Source organism: Peromyscus maniculatus, chromosome 10 (assembly GCF_049852395.1).
Source record: "Peromyscus maniculatus bairdii isolate BWxNUB_F1_BW_parent chromosome 10, HU_Pman_BW_mat_3.1, whole genome shotgun sequence".
Taxonomy (NCBI): Eukaryota; Metazoa; Chordata; class Mammalia; order Rodentia; family Cricetidae; genus Peromyscus; species Peromyscus maniculatus.
Window position 1 is genome coordinate 99,435,421 of NC_134861.1, and position 19,993 is coordinate 99,455,413.

Below are 19,993 nucleotides of genomic sequence, written 5' to 3' on the forward strand. Positions count from 1 at the left end.
ATGCCCCAACTTTACAAAGGAACATTAGGTGACTGTCCAGGCTGCCAGCTGTCTCTGTCTACCCTGCAAGACTCCTGAAAGTTGCTTGCATCCTTCTCCTGTTTCTCAGGTAATATTATATCTTCCTGGGGTCTTTGATGTGATTGAAGACTAGACATAATTTCCTCAGTTATGATAAAAGATGGGTTAGATATAAAACCTTAGACTCACAAATATAAGATAGATAGGATATCTACTTTAATATTGTAACTGTAATTCTTGCTTGATAATTGTTTTGTTATATGTGATTTTACTATGTTAAAGTTAAAACCTTCCTTTTTGGAAAAAAAAGAAAAGGCAAAATGCTATGGATATCGCTCTGTATAAATAAAACACTGATTGGCCAGTACCCAGGCAGGAAGTATAGGCGGGACTAACAGAGGAGAAAGGAAAGGACAGAAAGGCAGAGAGGAGGAGACACCAGCTGCCGTCCAGGACGCATCATGTAGAGGCAACAAATAAAGCCACGGAACACATGGCGACATATAGATTAACAGAAATGGGCTTAGTATAAGTAAGAGTAAGCGCTAGACAATGGTAGGGTAGGCCTGAGCTAATGGCCGAGCAGTTTAAATAATATAAGCATCTGTATATTTATTTTATAAGTGGGCTAAGGGACCACTGGGGCTTGTTGGGACCCAGAGAGAAAAACTCTAGCTACAATACCATTAACATTTACGGTTCTCTTGCAGTACTTCTACATCCTCCGCTATCATCTTTGGCTTATTCTCAAGTGCTTGGTGATCCTCAGTCCTAGGATTAAGTACTTAAAAGTCACTTAGGAACTGTCTGTGGGCAGGTGTCACTACAATCCTATCAATCTGAGTCATCGTTTACCAGGATCGTCCTCTATTATCATCTGAGTTTTTGTTTTTCCTTTCTCACACCAGTTTGCTGTAAAAGACTGAATGAACCAATCCGGCGTCTGGGAATAGGATCCTGACAGACAGAACTGAGAGGAGAAAACAGGCTGGTGTGGAATTCTAGTTCAACACATAGTTATCCTCCTAGAGTTTAGGGACATACCCTTAGCCTGAGCTCTGCCTAGTTATTCTCATCTACACAGATCTTACAGTTCAGTGTAAGGAAAGAAAATTAGAGGTAAAAGATCCCACAAGTGCTGCTTGCATTACAGGCTTTTAGAAGTTTCTTCTAATGCCCCTGCAGCCACCAACTCATGACCAGGCGCAGGCCCCTTCCCCTGGGTATTAGTCGGGTTTCTCTACAGTTAGTCACTGCTGGTTACCAGGTTTTACTTCGGGGATCACTCTCTGAACCTTCTACTACAATCCTAGTGGGATGCTGGTGACACAGGGCTATCTAACCTACCATGCTCAAATAAAGGTTAGGCATCTTTTTTTTTTTCAAGTTCAAGCAAAGCACAGTAGCACAGTCTCAGTAGCTATTCTGGCTACTATCACTTGACATCAAGTTTTACTGCACACCACAGTAAAACATCACCTATAGAATTTCTCTCGTATAAAATTAAAACTCTCTTTGAGGCCAATATACAACCTTCTTAAAAAGATTTACATGGAAGAGCAGTAAGCGCTCTTAACCCATGAGTCATCTCTCTGGCCACCAATATACAATTTATAAAAATATTTTTTAATAAAAGAGAATCACAGGAATTTGAGAAAATATGTACTCTATTAGGGATGTTAGGAATAGCTTATTAAATAAAACATGGCTATTCAAATCTGACCTGTCTTTAGTTACTGTTTACTCGATTTACAAAATTCTAAAAGGTGAACTACGATCCAAGACTAGTGTTACCAATTTTTTTAGGAAGTTTCTTTTTTATGTCTCAAAGCTATTTGTTAATCACACAAACTTAAGCCTAATATTTTATTTAGTACACCGAGCTTTTTAATGAAACAATTCTTTCTTCATTCAACTGTTTGGCATAGAAGTATCATTTGTTTTAATATATATTACCATTTTTTGTTTTCATCATTTGTTATCATTTTTAAAAAACACGGCAAGGCCAGGCAGAATGGCACAAGCCTTTAATTCCAGCTTAGAAGGCAGGTGTATCTCTGTGAGTTTGCAGCCAAGCCACCTTAATTTACAGAGTAAGATCTTGTCTTAAAACAAATTGAAAGAACAAAACAAAACCCAGCAAATTTTTAATGAAGAAGAGCAGAAATCAATGATGCTTAAGTCTTAGTTAACATCTGAAAGGAAAACTGGTGAGTCAGGCTTGGAAAGCAAGGCAACCAGAAGGTAGTCAGACAGACAATTCCCCACCAGGTGTCCATCTGGAGTGTCTGTAACTCTAACAGTCACTGCATCACACGGGACTTGTAAGTACTTCTGTAGATGAGGAGTGTTTAGAACCATCAGCGTAGTGTCCTGGTGTCCTTTCACACTGCTAGCTCTGGTCCTGCATATAGCCACTTTTCATTACCCACCACAGTGGCCCTATCCCGCAGCTCAGGAGCCGCAGAGGCCTAACTTTGGACTAACTAAGCAAGAAGAGCAGGGCTTCAGGGAAGCGTCACGTCCTGCACCCACACACTGAGAGTCGTTCTCTGTCCCTCTCCTCACCATCCTGTCTACACCAACTCCCAATCTGAGAAACAGATGAGACTTCCAGTTCCCATTCGACAGCAAGGGAAACATCTTTTGCTTTAGTTGATTTGGAGGACAATAGGTAACAGGACAAAGTCAAATGTAACTATTATCCCTAGTTTCCAAAAATTATTAACTGTAAGTTAGAATGGCTAATATGTAAATGTATTTCAAAACTAACATATTACTACCTTAAAACTATAAAACTCCATTTACTCCAAATTTTCTAAACTGTTTAATTCTTTAAAAAGCAGGAAAAAATATTTAAATTTTATTATTGCTGTAATTTTCATGTTTTTCCCAATCCCATTTCAAGAATGATCTTCTACACATTACATACTTATAGATGTTATAAAATATAATCTACATTCAATTAAGGAGCCCTTAGAAATTCCAGTAGAGATAAATCATATACACTGTAAGAACATGTACCAGCCAGGGAATTAAATCTTGAAGCATTTCACCCTAATGCTGAGCACAGGTATACCTCAAAGGCAGAGAGAGCACTTGCCCGCCAAGCATGAGGACTTGCTTTCTTTCTGCCTCTAATACAGGGGAGTGTCTCCAAATTTTCCAAGTTTTTCAAACAAGTACCTACTTAATAACAAACTGATGGTTGAGATAATTAACTTTAATTATTGCCTTTTTTCTATCAGCTCTTTTATCAATTATCTCTTACACTATGGCTAATATGTACTATTTTAATTAAAATTCAGCACCATATTCCATTGAACTCAAATATTTCATTCAAAATCCATCCATTTCTATTAGCTTTCTTGGATTTTAGTGGGTTTTTTTGTTTTGGATTTCTGGAAAGGTCTCTCTGTGGCCCTGACAGTCCCAGAACTTACTATGTAGGCCAGGCTGGCTTCCGGTGTTCTTACATCAAACTTAACAAAAGCTGAAATCACTGAGTCTCTTACGGAAAAAGACATATATATCATAAGATCTGTAACTCATATATAAACTTTATCATCAACTAAACTGAATAGCAGAAAATAGTAACATTGTTCCACTTGGTATGTGATATATGTGAGTGCATGTGTTCATGTGTGTTTATTCACAGGTGTGCCTGCCGGTGGATGCAGGAGGTCCTGGAACTGGCCAATTCAGCTATACATCAACCTGTCCCCTCAACCTCCCCACGCCACCCCCACCCCATAAAAGGAGGAACTGAGGTTATAAATACACAGATCTGTACTCCCGCTTTTATCAAATTCAAGTCCCCACACGTGTACACCCACCACGCCATTTCCCCAGCACCAAGTGGTTTCATTTTTATTTAGCTCTGTACAACACAATTAGGAGCCACAATATTTAATGGCATCATTTAAAAAAAAATCCATCTTCTGCTGGATGTGGCAGAGCACACACCTTTAATCCCAGCCCTTGGGAAGCAGAGGCAGGCAGATCTCTGAGTGTGAGGTCAGCTTGGTCTACAAAGTGAATATGAGGACAACACTTTGAAAACCTGTCTCAAAAACAAAAGCCATGACCCACCTTCCTCTTAATGTCCCCACCACGCAGATCGACTCTGCCTGACCCTCCACTCCTGTCACTTCCCCAAGCATGTTCTAGCTACATTTTTTTCCTACCTTTTTCATGGAATTCTGGTCAGTCAATGATCAAACTTTTACTTCAAATCTCCAATGCAAACTTCAGATCCCTCCAGTTCATGTTATAATCTTACCAAGTTTGTTTGTGTTACCTTTATTTTAAAATTGACTAATCAAGGAAAATGTTTGCATCCTATAATTCCCACCACTGTGACTTTCTTTTAACATCCATTTCTCCCTGATAAATCTATTTATCCATAGCACTTCTTCAAAATTTAGGTAAAACATTATTTTTACAAAGCAGCTTTCTTGATTAATCCACTCACATCATTCATTTTATTTTATGCCAGCCCAGTATATATGTAAGTGGCTTCCAAGTCATCAGCTCTTTGGAGCATTCCTACTAATACAGAGACACTAAGCCAATTGTATAACCAACCCAAATAAAGCAGAACAACTGTGGTATGGATGTGTTTTCTGGTTTTGTTAGTTACTTCAGGTTTTTAACAATTAGTTCATGAAAGAAGTTGTTGGATTTACCCTAAGAAAATTACTTTTTAGTCTGAATTTTCACCCTGTTTAAATTTTTTAAAAGTACAGGCATAGACTGCAAATTCCACTTGATGTAAACACCCGAGTGTGCGTGCGTGCGTGCGTGCGTGCGTGCGTGCGTGCGTGCGTGCGTGCGTGCGTGCGTGTGAAATAACTTATTGTATCACTCCAGGTTCAAAGACATGTGGTAGGCAGATTTCACCTGTGAACTGTATCACTTTTAGTGATACTGTCATTTTCAACTCTATCATGTTTAGAGACACATGCTCTGCATTTAGTCTGCCTGAATATTTGATCTTTGGTGGGGTCTCCTGCCTGCTTGTCAAGGCAGGCTGCTCAGGCTCATGGACAGTTTCAAGTGTGACGTACTCGAGCTTTAAAGGAGTGACCAAACTGGAAGATGTAACATGTCACATATACTGCAGTGAAAAATGTGTGTTTGTGATTTCAGTAAAAAGTTTCAAAAGGTTAAAAAAATAAAATAAAAAGACGTGAAAAGTGGGGCATGCAATCAAACAAAATGTTTCTGAAAACAAAAGCAAATTCACAAATGATTATTAACAAACACAGCACCATGAAACACACTCAGAAGTCAGTTCCAAAAACTTCAATAACATCCTATTGTTTTGTGAATTCCTAAATCCAGTATTTTTTAATAAAATCTTAACATTTTCAAGTCTAAACATGTACTTTTTTCAATGTCTAATCCACCCAATTGTACATTTGTCCTAACCTAAGAAAATCCTGAAGATACAGGTGTCACATCTTCAAGGAAACTATGCAAATTCTCATAGTAAACACGCTTATTAAAAAAACAAAACAAAAAAAAACAAACAAAAAACAAAAATTCTTCACATGGAATACAAATTTTTATTCATTAGCTTAAACACATTCATAATTAAATGTTAATAAAATCTTTCCATGGCAATTTCTACAGAATATACAAAACATATCCATTCTTCAAGACTAGATATAATAAAATGTAAGCTACATATTTTCTTTACTATATACCTTTACAACTCTAAGTCCTTCAGATTTCAGAGGAAAAGAAATTCTTTCTCTCCAAACCACCAATTTGATATTATACAATGAGGCTTCCACTGCTTAGCATTAATGAGTAACAATGATGTAATTACTGGTTCCAACAGAAGAGGGGAAAATTCAAACACTGTAAGTAAAAATCATGATCAACAATTATATTCTCCATTTGTTCTTCCTGTGAATTTGAGGGGTGGGGAGGAGGGCTAAGACACGCTCTCACATAGCCCAGGCTGGCCTCACTAACCCTGGAACCAGAAATGACCTTCACTCCCAAGAGCTAGGATCACAGGCTGGCATCGCTGCTGGCCAGCATTGCCATCTCAATTTTCAGTTGGTAAGGCCTCCTCTATTTAACCATTCAGACTCATGTGCAACAGCCTATAAGGTAACACTCTAGTTATTCATAGGTTAACAAACACCAGAATCCTTTTACTTAAGAGGTAGATGCCTAACTGTAAAAACAAGTACAATTTATTACTACCTCCACAATTAAAGTAAGAAATCCTCAAATACCTTATTAAGCAGCCTGAAAACCATGACTGTTAATCCAGAAGCTACTATTAAAAAGTCTCCCAAAGGCATCTATGTAAGGAGGCAATCCACACACTTCTTGGCTATATGCATAAAGACTACTACACTGGGAAGCAAGCAGACAGCTGTTATCTGTGGAGGCAACTCAAATCTCTACATTCTAAACAAACTTCCAGGTCCTAACACTAACCACTACTGGGTTCCTGTCAGTAAAAACTGAGGAGCTGCTCTCCAGTCTCGGCATAAATCACACTGGAGGAAAAATAAAAAGTATGATACCAACTACCATATGACTCCTCCAAACTCATGCAAGGGCAGACAAGGACAGAAGACTCCACTTTTCCCACCCCTGGGAAGGAGAACATGTATGCCAGCACCAAGATCAGAAACAAAACTAATCTAGTGTGATACATCTGACAGGGATGTACTATAAAACACCTTTTTCAGGATAGAAAATGTTCTTTATTATTTTTTGAAATACAGGGTTTCATTGTGTAGCCTAAGCTGGCCTTGAACCCACAGAGATCTCTGCCTGCCTATAGAGAAGTGCTGAAATTGGGGGTGGAGGAACTTAAAGATTATATTTATGTGTGTACGTACAAGCACCATGTGAGTGCAGTATCCAGAGTCCAGAGGAGAGCATATGATCCCCTGGCACCTGAGTTGTGAATGTCCTGATGTGGGTGCTGGGAACTGAACCCCGGTCTTCTGGTCTGGAAGAGCAACAAGTGCTCTTAACCATGAAGTCATCTCCCCAGCCCCCAAAAATGTTATCATGATCTAGAGTCTAAGAAAAACTACCTGTGTACATTCTTTGGTACTCAATAGTGTTATTTCCATGTGTTTAAGCTTTACCTAAATAAAGCATTTAAAAACAGGTCACTATTAACTAAATCTAAAATCCACTCCTCAGTTTTCAGTCTTCTTGATCAATCACCATCATACAGCAAATCAAACAACAATATCCCCATATGGGAAATCTCAGAAGAGCCATAAGTCTTTGGTATTTTCCCAGCATTTTTCTTAACTCTGTATGGTATTACTTTTTCCAAATTATCAGTTCAATATTCATCAAGTACTAATAGATTATGCACACACAAACTCCACTATATAATTATTAGTCTGTGTTTCTATACCTCTCACATCCCATCCCAGAATTCCAATCTATCAGTTGGGTTCAATGTATAGCTGCTTTTATTTCCATCACTTGCTTAAAGGAATATTTTTCTCAGGCATTCCTTTTTCTCAACCATCCTTTAATGAAATTTCAACATTATACTTTATCCAGAACCCTAAAAAGGACTTTCTAAGCCGGACGGTGGTGGCACATGCCTTTAATCCTAGCACTTGGGGGCAGAGCCAGGTGGATCTCTGTGAGTTAGAGGCTAGCCTGGTCTACAGAGTGAGTTCCAAGGCAGCCTGGGCTACACAGAGAAATCCCATCTCAAAAAAACAAACAAAAATAAGGACTTTCTATACTTGCACTGTCCCATACAGCAAATATGTGTCTAGTCTGAATTGAAATGTGCTTTTATGTCTACAGTAGCACAGGACTTGAAAGATTCGTTATGGATAATTGATGTAAATATTTTTCAGTTATATTCAATATATAAAATAGCATTTGGACATATTGGGTCGAAATATATTTAGATTTTTGACCTATTTCTTCGAGTGTGGCTATAATTTTAAATCGAGTCTTGTAGCTCAACTCAAACTTCTATTGTGCAGTGCTGACCTCCACAATCTATTATAAATTACTTACAAACTTTAACTTTTCTGCGTCACTCATCTTGGATCAAGATACATCTGAGCTGAAACCTGGTGATCTGTTAACTATAATGCTTTAAGTCTGGGGTACTTCCTTATATGTAAAATGGGAACATTATAAAAACACATAATAGACAATGTAACTTTATATTAATGCCATCACTATTATATTATAGTGCTAGGATCAGGAGTAGCTTTTCAAGCCAGCAATGATGATGCAGCCTGTACCCCCAGCAGTTGGGAGGCGGCAGGAAGATCAAGATCATCCCAGCTATATAATGAATTGGGGGCCAGCACAGACTACAAGAGACCCCTTCTCAAAAAAGAGATGGGGGACTTTCCCTTAATTTTTGCATTGCTGAAAACAACTTTTAAACATAAATGAAACAGTATTTCATGTTTACATACCTCCTTGTGTGAAATAAAAATTTTACTAGATTGTACAATTTTGTTTCGCTTAAGAATTTGTGATGGGGGAAAGAACTGAACATTAATGAGGGGGAAGATAACATTTTATCAAACACACGCATGTGGGCACACAGGAGAAAAGGAAAATGGGCAAAGCAAATGCTCTATTAGGAGAAATTTAAAAATCCCAATGAAAAGATCACATTTCCTGCCTCTTGTTTTGTTTTGTTTAGGGGTGACGGTATTAGACCAGGTGCACATGCACCTGTATACGGAGCCAGGTCAGCATCTCTCACTGAACCTGGAACTCCAGATGCATAAGCTGGGGCTGACTCACAGGCACACACCTTGCTGGCTTTTGCACGCATCCTGAGAGTCTAACCTGGGGTCCCCATGCCCGCACATCTCTCTAGCTCCCTCACTACTCCCTAGGGCATATATACGTATGTGTGCATGTATAGAGACAAACTTTCACATAACCAACTCACCTCCTCTTCTCCTCTAATTGTCACTGCCACGTGGTCAAAAACGTAAAGGGCAGAAATGAACTTCAGACTGCTGTAAATAAGGATCGTCAACACTAAACCACTCACTCCCAAGTTCATCTGCTCATCCATCAAGTGGAGCACACTGAATTGTAACCCAGTCACAGGTTTGATTCTAAACCAGAGAAAGTACATTTTTATGCCTGTTCTAACATTCTTGTTAACATTCTCATTTTTGTAGATATAGCCTAAAAATGGGACATTTACAGAAGCAAACAATTCTAGGACCACACAGGTGACAAGTTTGAATTATTGTAGGAAGACTAAACAATGACAGTAACTACTATTTATTAGGCAACATTTACTCAGAATTATGGGCCAGAAAGCTAACTTTATATGAATTCTAGACTCCTAAGATTGTACCGCTGTTACATCACTTACTTAGCACCCACACTGCTAAAACTGAACATTGCCAGTTTTGCCTGAAGGCTCACATTTCCAACCTTTATCCCTCTCTGCTTCAACTGTGACTCTGTATGCATACACACTTCCTATCTGTCAGTATTAACAAACGCAATCAGATCCAACTCCAGCAAGGCTTTCCTCTACCTTCATAAACCCATTTGCAAGCAAATTGAGAATCACCCTCCCTCTCCAATTAATGGTGGTCTGAAAGTACCAATTATATCTAACACTGTTAGGAAATTGATTAAAATGCATGAGTATGTGCATTTGCAGATAAACACTTTGGAAGAAGATTTAAAATGTAACCTTTAAAAAAATGAAGTAACTGAGCCAGGAGTGGTATTGTACACCTTTAATCCCAGCACTTGGGAGGCAGATGGATCTCTGTGAGTTCTAGGCCAGCCTGGTCCACATGGTGAGTTCTAGGACAGCCAACGTTATGTAGAGAGACAAGCAAAACAAAAAACCCACAAAAACTTAAACATTCGGTTACTGATAGAATATAGGTAAGCATGGTTAGTGAACAGTACTTTAATCCCCAGCCTCACCCACCTTGGTCTTTCCGACACTGTACATAAATGAATGATGTGTATGCTGAGAATGGTGTAACACATGAAATCTGTATGTACCACTCTAACAACTTCATTTCTACCACAATCTAAACCAAGAGAACTGAGTTAAGGGAATAAATCATTCATCTGCACTTTTACTCACAAAACCACAAGCCCAAGAACCCTAAATGATCCCCCACTACAGACAGTGAAGTCAGAGATTAGCACAGAGGCTATGTCTTAACACAAAGTAGACTTAATCCAGCCTCCCTCCCCCAACCTCAGTAAGTCATTCCTTTTCCTCTTGAAATCTCAGCATGTCTTCTCCTGGAGAGCCACAGCTACCGCACAGGACTTCTTTGTTTTTCTTGTTAATATCGCTCAACTGGAAAAGGAGGTTTTTGGAGGGTGGAGAGGCCGAGGGTCTTACTGCATCTATAACCCAAGCAGGCCTCAAGTACACAATCCTTCCTTAGCTACAGTAGTGAGAGGACTACAAGTGTGGTCTTCCACGCCTAGCCAGTCTCTAATCTTGGAGAACACGAAAGCACAAACCCCATAATCACCCAAGATCAGGGTGAGTTCAAACATGAAGGAACCTCACAGGTCAACTTTGGAGAGCTGAGAAGAAACTAAGGAGCAAAGAAACCAAGGACTTTATAAAAAACCAAGAGGACACCCTTTCCGGTGGACTCCATGCCCTCGTGAAGATTCAACTGAATGCAGTGGTGTTCCACCCTTGGGTCTCATGAGGCATTTGTTTTTGAGAGAGGAGGAGAGATACTTTAGCCAACCAGCAGGGTGAGCTAGTGCTAGAAGAAGACATTTTAAAACCCCCAAAACCTAAAGGCCTAAGTGGCACTATTAAAAGTAGCTATCTCCTTTTACTTAGCCCTAATCACAAACAGCACTTTTAGGACAACACCTCAGACACTGTTCAATGTTCACAGATTTACCATGTACAAAACACATCTCCACACCAGATAAATGCAGAAAAACATGAAGACCTATGAATATCCAAATTACAACATCCACCATTCACTCCAACGTTTGATTTTACAAAGCCACCAATTTTAAATTTTTCTATAAGGTCTTCTAAAAACTCTGTTTTCTACAGATTCGGACTGACAATTCAACAAGCCACCTTCTACATTTACTAGATGCCAATACCTGCCCTGTGTGACGAAAAAGCAGTCCTAAGATGGTACTCCAAGACAAGCCACACTTCTGTCCCCCCAGAGTCACACTGTAAGAAGAGTCCAAATGACTAATCCTACACAACTAAGGGTGTCTCTGGCGTGACAGACACTCCACCATTTTCCTTCTTGAGTTTTCAGTCCTTCGGCTACCCATCAGTCTCACTTAAACTCGAGCTCTCTCCTAGAACTTGAACAAACTAAGAAACCTGGAAAGCATCTAAGGCGTGCAAGTGACACTCACTTTATAATTACAAATAACTGCCAAGTAACCCTAATTACCACAAGACTAAGTGTAATTAAATCTACTCAGTGTTGAAAATTATCAACTAGCCTTTAAACTCTCTTAGGAAAAACAAAAACAAACCAACAAAACCAGTCACTGAAAAAGCACTTGAAGTGACCCGCACAAGCCCTACAACTTCAACTGCTTTTGCAGAGCTGACATACAACAAACTGTGAGCTCCACCACAGGCGACTCAACACTTGTTGCATGTCCGAAGACCGACCTACACTAATGGTAGTTGGTCTTCAGAGGTCATTCTGAATAGCAGCCTAAGAGGCATGTTTATTTATCTAACCAAACATTACAAAATGAAAGGTCCCGGGTGGGGGTGGCGCACACCTTTAATCCCAGCACTCAGGAGGCAGAGCCAAGTGGATCTCTGTGAGTTCGAGGCCAGCCTGGGCTACCAAGTGAGTTCTAGGAAAAGTGCAAAGCTATACAGAGAAACCCTGTCTCAAAAAAACCAAAAAAAAAAAAAACAAAAAAAAACAAAAAAAAAACAAAGAAAGAAAGAAAGAAAAAAGAAAGGTACTGGCATGGTTTTCAGCATCTATTTCATTTCTTAACAATTTCTAGCAATAATGGCAGTTATCCTGTACTTTCCAAGATTTATCAAGCACATGTTTTTGGGGTTTTGTTTTTAATTTTCACATTTCTGGGTCACGTTTGCTTTGGAAAATCTCAAAAATCATATTTAAGCAACACTGATCCAAAATTATGTAACATTGTTTATTGTCACAGGTGGTCTCACTAACGGCACTAAATTAGCGGGTATCCTCAGTAATACCCTTTGATTTTAAAACCTTTGTTGCCAGATGCTAACAAAACTAGGACAGGAGCTGAAAGACCATCTCCATTACACCACTTACTCATACTCAGCATACTGCTAAGAGAATGGGTAAGAACAGGAGCTCTCTTAGAGTTCTTCCTTTGGTAAAACTGTGTGATCCAGGAATACATCTGACTGTTAACTCTTCTGTATGGGAAAGAAAGCTAAGAAAGGGAAAATATGCTTTTAATCCCAGCACTCCAGAGGCAGAGCCAGGTGGACCTCTGTGAGTTCAAGGCCAGTCTGGCCTACAGAGAGTGTCCTAAGACAGCCAGAGCTACACAGAGAAACCCTGTCTCAAAAACCCAAAAACACATAACTGGTAAGAACCAAGGAAAACTAAAGTTTTAAGTAATGTTGGAAAGTTCAAATTTAAGTTAATGGTCTAAATGTGTTTAAATAGTCCTTCAAGTAATTGCATTAATGGCATATACAAGGCACCAGCTCTTTTGAAAATCACACTTCAATATTCATTACTTCCAATACAATGCATGATGTAAAACTTACAGCCACATTTTCTAACAGCAATATACAAACCACTGCACTAGAACCAGTAAAGCATCCATGTTTCACCAATCGGAATGTCTATGCTGAGTTATAACTTCACTATAGAATCTCAGTTTCTCTCTTACCAAACCTACCCGAAATACAGTAGAGCTGACTCAACACATGGCCCTGAAGCAGGTTCCCTTGCTTTGAGGAACTGGAGTTGTTTAGGTTCCGAAATGCTTTGCTTTGTGGGACCAAACACTAACTAAACTACGACACAAGTAAAGCAAATCTAATACATCCCCCGCCCCCGTGCAGAAAGCTTGGCATCCATCAGTACTTCTGTGGAAGTTAACGTGTACACAGAACAAGACCATCACTTCAGGGGCCCGGGCTGTAAGTATCCCCTCGCTGAGTTTATCACACAAAATTTGAACTCTAGTATCAAAAGTTTTATAACAACTAATATTTACGTCAGTATTACTTAAACAGTTGAAGAAAACTTTTCCACTAATGCCGCTAAACCATGGATGGATCCCAACACGAGAGTCGTCTGTGGAAGTCTCGAGACAAGAAACCACCTAAGTTTCCAATCACGGGGAAGGGTCTGGGGCAACTCATCTTCATGTTCTCGGGAGAGGTGGATGGAGCACACCTGCTTTCCTCTGGCAGAGATTAAGCTCCCAGGGACACAAAGGCCAGGGAATCAGACCTGGAGAGGCAAAAAGCTTTAGCTGGATACCCACCAATATCCTGGCAACCCAAACACTTCGAGTGATTTTATTTATTTATTTTTTTTTTTACCTCGTGGAGTTACTTCCCAGGCACTTAGCGGCACAAGGTGTTGCAGACCAGTGGGAAGAAGGGGAGGGCTACGAGGTCTTGTCCCAAAGTCAGGGGAGGGGTGTGTGGACAGTTAACGCCGGAGCCGGAGCTCCAGGCCCGGACGGAGCGGGCCCCGCACCGGGCGCCCGCGGACGGGCCGCCCCCGGACCGCCCCGTTACTCGGGGCGTTTACGATGGCGACCGCCAGGCTGCCCCGGCCTCCCCACCCCGGCCCCCTTCCCGCTGCCGCTCCCTGGCCGCTCGGCTGCAAGTGACTACACAACCCCCCCCGCCCCAACCTCCGCCAAGTCCGAGAGCCCGCCCGGCTCGGCCCCTTTGTGTCCGCCACCGGATCCTCCGCCGCCCGAGCGGAAAGGCCCCCCGCCCGCCCGCCCGCCGCCGAGTCCCGCCCCGCGGCGGCCGCCGCCGCCGCTCACCTAAGGTTCCGCGGCCCCCCGCGGCCGCCGCCTCCCGGACCCCGCGGCCCGGGCTCCTTGTGCAGCCGCAACTCCGCCTCCTCGGCCGCCGCCGCCATCTTAGCCTGTGCGGCAAAACGCGTCCCTCCGGATGGTCGGGAGCCAGCCTAGGGCGTAGCTCCCCGGGCCCGGGCGCCGCGGGCCGGGTCCCCCCCACAACTCCGTCCGCCGCCCTCGGCCCCGCCACCGCCCGAGCCCGGGCGCCCGGGACGCAGCCGGGGCCGCCGCCAACCCGACCCGAGAAGACCCCCCGAAACTCACAGTTTGGTGCCGTGTGCGTCAAACCGGGGCGACGTTGGGAGCGCGCGGCGTCCCCGCGTCACACGCCGCTCGCACGGTACGCTCCTCGGCTCCAACGGCCCCCGCCGCTCCCCGCTTTTCGCCGGCGGCCTCGGTGCCCACGGCGCAGGCGCGCGGCTTTCCCGCCTCTGCCTGGCCGCGGGCCGCCGGGGGAGGCCGGCGCGGAGCCGAGCGCAGCGCAGCGCGGCGCTCGCTGCAGAGCGCGGCGCCCGGGCCCCGTGGAGCTGCGTGCGTGCGTGCGCGCGGGAGCGCCCGGGCCAGCGAGACCTCCGCGGGGGCACGGCAGGAACAGTGCCCCCACTGTTCTCGGGTGCCCAAAAAAACCAAACAAGGTCACCTCCCCCCAGCGGTGACCTAAGCACTCCCAAGGAGGTTCCCGCCCCAAAGTAGGCACGCTCCAAATATGGTGGCGACCAAACTCTGCAAGACCCGAGGACTAGGCATGCCTAGGCCCTTTAAGGTGGAACAGGCCCCATCTTCGGGTGTCTGCAGTCACCAGTTGGCCAAAATTCCGATTCTCTCTCCTAACTGTTGGAGGAACCAGCTAAAGGACGCAACACGTGCCAGTCCTGACCGTGGAGTACCGGCAGAGAGAGGCTTTCTGAGGTTAAACGTGCCAGTTAGAAGATGCCTGGTGGCCAGACAAAGCGTCAGGGGTCGCGACTCAATTTTGCCCAGTCAAAACAACCTAAGAGAAACCCAGGATTTGGGCTATGAGGACCCTGCGGAGTTATTTTCTGCCTTGTGGAACATGCCTGGATTGTCCAAATTGAAGTCACACAAAGAAACACCTGATACGCTGGTTAACTCTTCAGATAATCAATAGATTCCCCTGAGGGTCTTCTAAATCTCCCTTTTAACAAGCGTTCAGCCATGGGCTTCTGAGGGGAGGAGAACACTAATTAGAGGTATTCCCTTTGCTTTTGGACTGAGCCAACAAGTTCCTAACCTGTTGAAGGTGAACTAAACGTTCTAAACAATTAGGCCTGCCTTATTCAATTCTTTGGTTTCCCTCAACTCTTTTCTCATGAAAAACTTTCAACGTTTTCGTTAGTTAAGCCATAGTCGTGAACTGTGCACCTTCAAGATGTCACCGACATTCAGAGGAATGTGCTGTAATTGCATTTATGTGGCAAGAATGAGAGTCTTTCCCAAAAATGATGCCTTCAGCAGCAGCAAACGTATTCAAATAACACATTTTACGATCCACACTAATTGCTTCACCAACCAACAACTGCTGACACTTGGGGGCTAGCCCGGTGTGCATTGGGCATTATCCTAACCTGTTCCAGCAAACTGCAACCTGAAGTGGCTAAGAGAGATCAGACTGGTTTCTCAAAGTCACACGATGCTTTGCCCTGTTTTAGAATGTAAGCTTGCCTTCATACACATGAATGGAGAAACAAAATGTAAGTGTGTATATATTTTCAGCCAACTGGGTGGGAGGGAAGCGCATTAAAGATCTACTTATTTTTTTAACCTCGTGAAATTGGATGATGGTTTCGTCTGAATCTCTGGCCGCGCACCCTTGCTTCCTGTCTGGTGCCCAGGAGGCCTGGTAAGGGCGTAGGGAAGCCACTGGCACTGGAGTTACAGATGGGTATAAGTGGCCATGTGAAAGGTGGGACCTGAACCTGGGCCATCCACATAACCATCAAATGCTTTTCACCAAGAGCCATGTCCCTGGCCCCAAAGGATGCACTTTAGATTAGATCCATTAACCTGCAGAATTCAAAGGCCCATCAACTGGAACTAAGCCTTTTACACTTCAGTCTTTGGGGCACATTTCAGACATAGATATGTACATAAATATATAGATATAGATATGTAAACATATAGGGAGAGCTATGAATATATTCTGTATATCTTAAAATCCTACATAAACATTCACATTCTATAAATGGTGTTGAACAAATGAATTGCTATAGTTCAACAAAAGTTGATTATTAGAAGATCAACTCTCAGTTTAGTAGGGGGTAGGGGATGAAAAGATAAAGATTTTAAAATTATAAACAAAACCTCATGAGAGTCAGGAATGATGGTGGATCCCAGCATCCAGGAGGCAGAGGCAGGTGGATCTTTAATTCAAGGCCAGCCTGGTCTATAAAGAAAGTTCCAGGACAGCCAGGACTACACAAAGAAGCCCTGTCAAGAAAAAGTGAATGAATGAATGAATGAATGAATGAATGAATGAATGAATGAATGAATGAATGAATAACCTCATGAAACAGTAGAAAATAGATTCAGTATACAGCTACTTACTAAAAACTCTATCTAAAATTTAACATGAGTCAGCGAGATGGCCCAGGTGGCAAAGTACACACTGTGCAATGTGAAGACTGGATGGAGTTTAGATCCCAGAACATGTGTAAAAGCTGAATGGATATGGCACCGGGTCCATAACCCCAGCCCATGAGAGGCAGAGGCAGGGGCTCCCTAGAGGAAGCTGGCTACCCAAACCAGACAACTCTTCAGGCTCCAGGCTCAGCAAGAGGCACTGCTGGACCTGTGAGGTAGAAAGCAATGGAGGTTACAGCAGCATCAATGTCAGGACTCCACAGGCATGCCTGTATGCAGATGCACCCCTCACATACATGTAATCATTCACTCAACCACCACAGAAAAAAGAAATATATCTACTGTTCTACTCTATCATATCAAAACCAGATGAGATTGTAGGAGCCTGCTGAGAAAGAAAACAGTGGGCCATGGAAACTTACTGTAAAATATCTAAGGAATGAGTAGAGAAGTGCATGTTAGTTTTGCATCACTCAAAATACCCAAGAGAAACAAATCAAAGTCACAATTTTGGTCCATGGTTATCTGGCTCCCTGCTGGATCAGAGAAAGAAGCCTGGTGGAATGTCGCTGCAAGGGAAAACTACCCTATCTCATCCCAACCAGAAAGCAGACAGAATGAAAAGACAGAGTCGGGGGTCAAAATACCCTCTTCCAAGGCCCACTTCAGCGACCTGCTGCCTCCTATTAGAACTCAGTAACATCTTCAAACTGTGAATCCATCAGCGGGTTGGTCCATGGGGGAAGTTAATTCTCATAATCCAGTCATGTCCAAAGGCCTGTAAGCTGTCGAGCAAGCCTCTAATACGAAGCAGTCAGGGGACAGTTCAGTCTCAAAGAATAACAAAGCACAGGAAAATAAACAAAAGGACACAGAGATAAGACAGGGCTCGGGCAAGAGAGCAGCACCAAAGGAGCAACGAAGAAGGGTACCAGATTGTTGTGACCAGTGGCCCCAAACATCCGTGGTATACGACAGTAGGCCTCCCTTCTTATTCGCGTCACACTCCACTGCTGTCAGTTGGAAGGGGTCATTATCTGGGGAACTGACGTTTCTCCATCACACACGGGCAGAAAACACTTCTCAGTTTCCAGTAGCCAGCGCTCCAGGCAGGGGCCCCACTTACCGCAAAGACAGACTATAGAATGTAGTTTATTATATTCCATGGAGGTAAATGAGACTTCTGGGGAAAAGTAGAGTCCCTAAGTAAATGTAGCAAAGAGGTCATGAAAGATGTGTGTGTGTGTGTGTGTGTGTGTGTGTGTGTGTGTGTGTGTGTGTGTGTGTGTGTACGATCATTGGTGACTCTAGTATTGAATGACTCCTTCCAGTGCAGCAGTTTTGGTAATAAGGAAATAAAAGGGGGGAAGAGGAAACCGGGACTCTCAATTACAGGAGGTTGATGCGGTGGTTTGAAAAATGGCACCTATAAGCTCGTGTATTTAAATGCTTGGTCATCAGGAAGTGGTAGTACTTGAGAAGGATTAGGGGTGTGGCTTCGTTGAAGTAAGTGTGGCCTTGTTGGAGGAAGTGTGTCACTGTATGATCTTTGGGGTTTCAAAAGCCAAAGCCAGTCCCAGTGTCTCTTTCTCCCTGCTGCCTGTGAATCTGGATGTAGGACTCTCAGCTCCTTCTCCAGCACCATGTCTGCCTGCATGCTGCCTTGCTTCCCACCATGATGAAAATAGACTAAACTTCTGAACTGTAAGCCAGCCTCAAATAAATGTCTTCCTTTAGAAGAGTCGCCGTGATCATGGTGTCCCTTCACAGCAATAGAAACCTGACTAAAACAGTTGATAAGATGAAGCAATTGACTCACACAGCTGAGAGACAAATATAAACTCAGAGGGAAATCCCTCTACCTCTACCGCCAACCAGCCAGCCTTCTCCTGGTAAATAGCCACACCCACTACGCTTTCGTCAAGTTTTTGCACACATAAAACTTGGCATACTCCTTTGTTGTTCATTTTTTTCCAGTCAAAGATTCCAAATATTCTATAATATTTTCTTGACATCCATCGAAATAAAGAAGGCATCTGCAGTTTCAGCTATTCCATCTGCTTTATTAAAGAAAGAGCGCAAAATAGTAAGCCAGTGAATTAGGTCATATGTACGATTGTTCCTGCAGTCAAAAATGGGGAGATACTGTTGAACAAATGCATTCCTTTAGCTACACAACAATAACTTGAGGTGTGGTGGTTTAAATACAGATGAAATTAAATCACTTCCAAAGGACATGGACTCTCTAACAACCATTTTTATATTTATTTGTTTATTTTTGGACACAGGGTCTTTGTAAGTTCAGACTGGCCTCAAAATCCCTTTGTAGTCAAGGATGGCCTCTAACTTCAGACTCTCCTGCCTCAACCTCCTAAGGACTAGGATTATGTCACTTACCACCATAACCTGTTTATACAGTGCCGGGAATTGAACCCAGGCTCTGTGCATGCTAGGCTAGCACTTAAATAGCTGAGCTGCATTTCCAGCCCTCTACTGTGGTATTGTATTCCCCCAAATATTGTGCATGCTAATAAACTTATCTGGGGTCAGAGACAGAACAGACACAATATTAAACATAGAGGATAGCCAGTGGTGGCACTCACGCCTTTAATCCTAGCACTCCAGAGACAGAAATCTCTCTGGATCTCTGTGAGTTCAAGGCCACATTGGAAATGGCCAGGCATGGTGACTCACGCCTTTAATCCCAGGGAGTGATGTTAGAAGGCAGAAAGATATATAAGGTGTGAGGACCAGAAACTAGAAGCATTTGGTTGGTTAAGCATTTGGCTGGTTAAGCATTCAGGCTTCTAGCAGCACAGTTCAGCTGAGAGCCTTTGGGATATGAGGACACAGAGGCCTCCAGTCTGAGGAAACCAGACCAGCTGAGGATCCAGCGATAGCTGTGGCTTGTTCTGGTTCTCTGATCTTCCAGTTCACCCCAATACCTGGCTCAGGTTTGATTTTATTAATACGAACTTTTAAGATTCATACTACACTCTACCAAATACTATTTACTTCAAATTCTATAACCATGTTGAAAGAGGGAGTGACATTTGTGACCTTTTGTCCTAGTTAGGGTTACCACTGCTGTAATAAAACACCCTGACCAAAAGCAACTTGGGGAGGAAAGGGTTTATTTGGCTTGCACTTCCACATCTCAGTCCAACACTGAAAGGAATCGGGACAGGAACACAAACTGGGCAGGAACCTAGAGGCAAGAGCTGATGCAGAGGGGTGCTGCTTATGGGCTAACTCCCCCAGGGCTTTCTTTCTTCTTTCTTCTTCTTCTTCTTCTTCTTCTTCTTCTTCTTCTTCTTCTTCTTCT

General features: G+C 42.8%; 1 protein-coding gene across 24 annotated transcripts in view; it reads right to left on the reverse strand.

Annotated features, from left to right (window-relative positions):
- The window catches only part of Znf644 (zinc finger protein 644), a 79,518-nt gene extending 65,050 nt beyond the window's left edge, over window positions 1–14,468 (reverse strand). For 7 of the 24 annotated variants that reach the window (XM_076546896.1, XM_076546895.1, XM_076546892.1 and 4 more), the window contains exon 1: window positions 14,332–14,468. The gene's annotated coding sequence lies outside the window, so the exon portion shown is untranslated. Of the gene's footprint in view, window positions 1–13,242; window positions 13,482–13,573; window positions 13,593–14,031; window positions 14,171–14,331 lie in introns of those variants that run through there. The other 17 variants (XM_076546891.1, XM_076546893.1, XM_076546883.1 and 14 more) reach the window with 9 other exon arrangements.
- Between the last annotated feature and the right edge of the window lie 5,525 nt (window positions 14,469–19,993).